This window comes from Crinia signifera, chromosome 1 (assembly GCF_055691185.1).
Source record: "Crinia signifera chromosome 1, ASM5569118v1, whole genome shotgun sequence".
NCBI classification, from domain to species: Eukaryota; Metazoa; Chordata; class Amphibia; order Anura; family Myobatrachidae; genus Crinia; species Crinia signifera.
In genome coordinates this window covers 160715101-160722668 of record NC_139217.1, presented here as the reverse complement: position 1 = coordinate 160722668, position 7568 = coordinate 160715101, and the positions used below count along the sequence as shown (strand labels likewise).

General features: G+C 40.9%; 1 protein-coding gene across 1 annotated transcript in view; it reads left to right on the top strand.

The window, feature by feature from the left end:
- The first annotated feature begins 828 nt into the window (after positions 1–828).
- The window catches only part of SLC20A2 (solute carrier family 20 member 2), a 79649-nt gene continuing 72909 nt past the window's right edge, over positions 829–7568 (top strand). The window contains exon 1 of the mRNA XM_083175527.1: positions 829–948. The gene's annotated coding sequence lies outside the window, so the exon portion shown is untranslated. The remainder of the gene's footprint in view (positions 949–7568) is intronic.

The window sequence follows — 7568 nt, the reverse complement described above, 5'->3', positions numbered from 1 at the left end:
TTCCTGCTGGCTGCTGCTGGCCGACTGCAGCTCACTACCGCCCCCCAGTGGCCGGCGCCCTAGGCAAATGCCTAAACTTGCCTAGTGGTGGCACCGGCCCTGGCTGGAACACTTCTTTACAGCCATCTCCACCCACGCCACTGGGCACTCTCAAATAGCAACAGACTTCAGCATGCCTAAAATATGGGGATGACGACCCTATATTCTGGAACTCTCTCCATCACTACCCCCAAACACCGGCAGGATATGGACAGATCATTTCACATTGGATAATTACTCAATATTGGATTTATGTGTCTCTAAATCAGCCCCCCCCCCCCCCATCTAAAAAATGCTTTAAGTGACTGTCATGCAATATTATATTTAGTAGACATATCTACTATCAAAAATATTATTGTTATGCTTGCTGGAAAAAAAAATCTATTATTCTAAATCCATTTCATAAAATAGAGAACAAATGAGCAAATGACGACCCAATTAAACTGACCAGTTTTATTCTGCTTGATTATGGCCCACTATGATAAAAGTCTGTCCAGCATGAGTCTAGCTGTACAGCATTAGCTGGTTATTTTTAGTATCCAGTGTTGCTCCTGTGGAAATGGGTCTAATAATAAACAATTGCACTGTTTCACTTGCAGATCTGCAGTCTAATGGATCCTGCTACGGACGCTAAGCATTTGGTTGCAGCTTTGTAATCAAGCTTCTAGAAATTGTTATGCTTTGACTGACAGTGAAGGGTGTGGAGAAAAGTTTTTTTTTTTTTCTGAGTGAGAAACTCAGGAAGGGTAACTGTCAAAATGATCTGCCTTCAGGTCCCACCCCCATGCGATTATGTTATTTATGGTGCTCTGCTGGGATGCCTTAGCATGGAATTATAGCAGCTGCTGTAAAAGTACAACCAGCAAGAACTAGTGTGTGATATCCCAAAAGCAATCCTTCATCATAAAGGTAATCCTTTCTATTCTTCTATCCAGCTAACATCAAAAAAATATGTTCTTTAACTTTGAATTGTGTCTGCTAATACTAAACGCAAACATCCAAGAACGCTTTAAACATGAAAAAAGATTACAAGTGTCTCAGCACAATGCTGATTCATTCTCTCTCAGGTTTAAATTTGCAGCATGCACCTTTTCTGGTATAGTTGGCTGTTGCTACGTGTTATGTAATGTTTATGCTTAGCCTTCTAATCATAAGCAAGCAATCGTATTGTATTGCTGCATCTCTGTACAAATAAGGGAAGGATGTATTGGAAAGAGAGAGCTAGTCATAGCTTCATTATTTGCCTAGATTATTTTCTGTTGAGCCTGTACATTTGTATTTCACATGCACTTTATCTTTATTGCAGTAAAGAAGCATTTGCAAAGGCATAGATTAAAAAAAAAAATTGTGGTTAGGTTGCATTTACTAGCGGGTAGGACATTTAATAAATATTTTCGCTGGAGATTTAAAAAAAATGCAATGCCTTTGAACACAGCACTTGGTAAAAATGATTAGATCACCTGGTTGGCTACATTGTAAAGTCGGTTGAATATTTAAAACATTTAACGACTAGAACAAATATGCATGAAATAATAATAACCCAAACAACATCTCAGGACCCGGACTGTGAGCAACTGAAACAAAACCAGGAAGTTGCTCCTAATACAAATTGGCTTCTACCGCTGGAGCTTGTCTACTTGTACTCTTATCTTAAGAAAATAATGTTTTAACTCTTAAAACATCATCCATATAAGCTTTTAAGATGACACGAATGTCTCTTCCTTCCGTTTATAAGGTATATGGACAGGACTAGTGTAGCAGAACAAAAATGCATATTAAATATTTGATATGGATCCATTCCAATGTGCTCTTTCATGCTGGTGACAAGGCCAGCACACGATCTCCATTCCTGTCCTTAAAGCTATTTTTGTAATTACATAGATAGAACATAATGTTAAGCTAACTGCCTGTTCTTTATGGGGAAATGAGAATTCACATGAATTAATGCATCTTCACGCCAAGGTGACCCATGGTTGGGGAACACAATACTGCTGATAACATGCATCTACGGAGGTTGCCAGTATGTCATGTGCACTTAAATAGATTATACTGAGATAAACTATACTTCTGCTTTTTAATTACTGCTTTTTATTAATTATTAAGCTTTACAATTTAGACGAGTAAGAATAGAGGGGAAGCATTGAATGTAACATAAGGAAAAACAAGGAATTACAGTTTTCATTTGCCCAATATGGAAACACAAGGCCATTTCCATGGACAATAACCTGGAGCAGACCAATGGAAGCCGAGCTAGCAGGCATAACGTTGGTATTATCGGACTCCTATTATGCAAGTCAAATTCTTTCAAATATTGCATTAAATGGAAGATAAACTGAAATATCTGCAGTGATGGTTACAATTACATTTTAAAGAATTCTTAAAAATGTTTTTGTTTTCTACCCTCAACATAGAAATAAACCCTAACAACATTTAACTCGTAAGTACAGGTGTTGCAGTGGTCTCAGTTGTGACAACTGAGGGCCGTGGCACTAGGAGACCAGAGCATGAACTGTGTTTCCATTTACAGAGATGCCTTTATTTGTAGTGAAGTGCCCGCATTACAGAGCAGAGTGCAACCACTTTGCAATATTTGCAGGAGAGAAAAAAGAGCTCTCTGTTGCAAAGTGGTTGTACTCTGTGCCTGTATCTGCTGCAAATACAGGCATCTCTGTGCATGGGGGAGGTACAGTACAGTATTTGTGCATTGGGAAATGTTCTTTGAGCAATGATAGGGTCTTTGTGAGATGAGGGTTCGGTGCAAGAGGTGCCTGGGGTCCAAGGGTGCTTTCTGTTAAAATTCATACTGGATTTGCAGTATATGGCATTATGGGGTTTAATTCAGACCTGCTTGCTAGGCTGCGCATATTCGCTGTCTAGCGAGCAGGTAAACGGCGTCCTGCCGAGCGCACGCCCACCCCGCTGTCCGAATTCCCATGCTACGAGCGGATGTGTACACTTACACATCCGCTCACATGCGCCCGCATAGAGGAGAAACCATTCGATGGTTACCTACCATCGAATGATTTCTCCTCTGTTCATAAAAACACTGTTCTCTTACTTTTCTGATGTAAGCTTCCAGATGAAGTCAGGGCGAGCGCTACCTCAGGTGACATCCTTCCCCAGCCACAAACAGGCGGGGGCAAGCCTGTGTTCACAGGTGTCCACCTATCATTTCAATAGGGGCAATCACCGTTTTTATGGGCACGCCCTTGAAAAACGCTGGGTGGACCCAAGCGAATACCCCCCCAACCCCCCCCCCCCACCCCCCCGTCATTCAATTTGCAAACGACCTGGCGAGTGAAAAACTCACCAAAGTAGCTCACTCCATGCGCCCATCCCACCATCGAAAACCAGGTCAAATTTGGACCTGTACGAACAGCTCTGAATGGCCCCTATGTATCAGGCACACATTTTTTTCCAAATCAGCAATTTCCAGCGATTTCTGCAAGCAGAATTTATAATACCGTTAGGGTTAGTGCAAAGAGCAGAAGAAAACTATACACTTTCTAGGGGTTAAATCCAATTAAAACAAAGTGAGTTTCTCCGGACCGCCATAGGGCTGCAATCATTTTTTTGTATGGGACTGAAATCAGGCCACGAAGGCTGCCAATTGGAGCGCCGTTGCAGATGTTGAAGTGCCACAGCAATGCATGGATTTCAGTTGACCCCTAGGAATCAGTAATGATTGTTCATAGATAAACAGAACATGGGCACAGACTTTTTGCAAAATGAAAAATGGAATATGCCCTACTTTTTCTATACAACGTGGTTCACTCACAAAGGTAAACTCCTTCTCAAATGGACAAAACCATGTGAACTGCAGGTGGGGCAGATGTAACGTGTGCAGAGAGAATTAGATTTGGGTGAGTTATTTTGTTTCTGAGCAGAGTAAATACTGACTGCTTTATTTTTACACTGCAATATAGATCTCACTTTGAAGCAAACCCCACCCAAATCTAATTCTCTCTGCACAAGTTACATCTGCACCCCCTGAAGTACACATAGTTTTGTCCATTTGAGAAGGAATTTGCCTTTGCGAGTGAACCAGAATAAGGTCCTATATTTAACCTTCATTATAGTTTGGCCAACATAGCATATGAGTTAAATATCATTTGCATTTCTATAGCAGGTTTAAACTTTGTGAAACAGAACAAATAACAACTTGCTGTTTTCACACTTACAGTTGCTCACAGTATCTTTGCAGTCCCACACGGGAGATTAATCATTACAATAATTATGGTCATGTGAAAAGGAGTTGCCATACCACAGAAACAAAAAGAGCATTATACTCATTCCATAAAGCGGATTGGTACATTCCAAAGCTTACTATCTCAATTAGCACCTGCTCACTGCAGTACCAGGCCTCTCTGACCTGGCACTCGTATATCATAAATGTATAAATGTCTATAAATGTATTTCATGACAGGACCATGGATGACAGGTGGGCATTAATGGGTCAATCAAAACTAAATTACTTGGGCTGTCTAAAAATGTCTATTATTCTCCAAGTAGCCAGGCTTCAACAGGCAACCTCAGTAAGGTTAAACTTAGTTAGGGCACACTGGGACACTGCACCGCAGTTGGAATCGCAAATGCAAGCAGGGGGTGGTATGCACCTCCTCCTGCATTTGCATTGCTAAAGGATTGCATATGCTAAGCTGCTGCAAGCAGCTTATCATATGTGATCCTTACTGAATAAGGCCCTTTGGGGCAGATGTATTAAGCTTTAACAAGAGATAAATCCAAGGGTGATAAGGAGAGATAAACGTCCAGCCAATCACCTGCTAACTGCCATGTTACAGCCTGTGTTTGAAAAAAGTCAGTAAGGAGCTGATTGGCTGGACGTCTATCTCTCCTTATCACACTTGCATTTATCTCTTGTTAAGGCTTAATACATCTGCCCCTTTGCCAGTTATCATTCAAACCTTGCCAAGGCAGCTGAGTGATTATTTCATTAGTCATTAATTCTGTCCCTGCATTTTTCTGCCTTCCTGAGCCGTTCTGATGATATGGCAGTGGCATAACTATAGTGCCGCAGCCCTGGTGACGGCGGGGAGGCGCCGGGGGTCTGCGGGCGCTATCCTTCCACCAGCTCCCCCCTCCTTGTGGGCAGCGGGCAGGGGGGTCCGTGCGGTGCGGGGGTACTACGTTGTCAGGGTACCTGCAGTGACCTGTCCTGGAAATAACGCGCTATCCGCCGGGCAGTGCGGGAAGTGCTTCTGACATTGAAAACACTGGCCGCACGCTGATTGGCTGAATCTCATCCAATCAGCGTGCAGCCATTGTTTTACCTACCCGGCGGATCACGTGTTATTTTCAGGTCACTGAAGGGACCCCGCCACCAATGTAATACTCAGTGCTGCAGGGACCACTCCATGACTTCAGGTACCCCCGCGCCGCACTGACCCCCCCCAGTTTGTTACTCTAAATCAAATCTGACATTATCCTCATCAACACAATCACCTTTGATAATAAGAGAATCACTGACATGATGTCAGCTGGTCCTTTTGTGGCTGGGCTGAAATGCAGTGTTGTGTTGTTTTTGGGGATTAAGTTCGTTGTCATGGCAATTAAGTCAGCAGAATGTTTTTGTCATTCTCAAAAATGTTGGCTGTAGCTGTATATCCTGATTTATATACGGGAGCATGGCTTCCCTCTAATTGGCCACCATGTCCAAATTAATAGGTGAACTGATGCATGGTTTAAGGTTTACCTTCAGTTTAACTATCCGGTCACCTAAAGCTGATAATATTTACTTATGAGATCCTTGTCATAGTATTTTGTTTTGCTTTCATCGTAGTTTGTTGGTCTATATTTAGTTCCTAGTCTTGCAGATGATGCAACACAATACTTCAATGTAGGAAAGATATCTAACAGATGTGGTTTTCTAACATAAGGAACCTTTTATTCATGTAGGTATTATCAGTTATTTAGAAAAAAAAATGCAAATAAAGCAGCGCTAGTACCACAATGAATACACACTGAACCAAATAAACAATAAAAATTATTTATATTAAAAATAGAAACATAATTATTAAATATACATACATCACATTAATTGAATGTCACTTGCTCAACAGTAAACAAGCAAATTTAAGGTAAGTGCACTTTACCAAAGAAGCGGGTGTAAATCACTGCTCATAGATGATAAAGGATTTGGGAGAAATAAGTGACACAGGTCCTCTCTATTTGTACGGTGTTCCAGTCTGATGCCGCTGAAGGAATCTGTGAAGGGATCAAGGTGTTCTGGCCCCCGAATCTTGCCCAGAGTCCTCTCTAGTGGTACGGCGTCCTTAAATTTGTACCTTAAATTTGCTTGTTTACTGTTGAGCAAGTGACATTCACTACCTTATCCTTTGTCCTGTGAGTGAGGTTTAGCAATTCAGTTTTTAATTTCCACATTAATGTGATGTATGTATATTTACTAATTATGTGTTTCTATTTTTTATATAAATAATTTTTATTGTTTATTTGGTTCAGTGTGTATTCATTGTGGTACTAGCGCTGCTTTATTTGCATTTTTTTTCTATTATCATCCACATAGGGATTGACTACCCCTATACCCCAGCAGCTGCTTTTGAGAACCAGCTCATATATCAGGCGCCTTGTATTACTTTTTTATAGATCAAAACCTTTTTTCTTCATTATCAGTTATTTAGACTGTGTGCTTCTGAAGTAATGCAAATATAGAAAAAAATAGTTTATGTGGAAAGCTTTTAGGGAGCAAACACTTTACTGCAGAATAAATGTGTGATGTGTATTAAACCCCAGAACAAATGTTTAAATTTATCAGTATGGATGTAATTCTCAAACCCCGTACACATGGTGCGATTCATTTTCTATTTAATCCCGATTCGATTGGTATTGATTTGCATGGCACAGTGTACACATTTGTTTTAGACTATATACTGTAGTACAAATCTGTAATATATAGTCTTGCCTGAACAGTCTATTTTTCTATTTGATTTCAATGCTGCGGGGCCCCGCATTGGGATCGAATGCGGCTGAAAACCATTCAATTTCTATTAGATTTTGACTATATAAGCAAAAACAAATAGAAAAATTGAACCATGTGTACATGGCTTTAAACTTTAGTACTACAGAGGTGGAGAGACAGTTTATGCATTCAAATTCCTTATTTATATATAGGGTACTTATGTAATATCTGGGCTCCCGTTTTTCTTATGAGACCGCGTCCCCTCGCGGGGCTCGCTGCGCTCACCACGCTTCGGGCACGGTGGCTCGCTGCGCTCGCCATACTATATAAAATCAACTCCATGCGTAGTTGGATAGTAGGGGTATGAAAAAATGGGGTGCATTTAACATGGGAGCCCAGATAATACATAAGTACCATATATAGTAGTGTAGATGGTATTGTGCAGCATTGTACAGAGCACCAGGAGGAAACAAAGGAAAACAGGGAGAACATCTAAACTCCACAAAGACATACAGAAATCAAACCCATGACCCACATAGCAATGCTAACCACTGTGCATGATTTGTCCAATGCCCACTCTGTTTTCTGTATG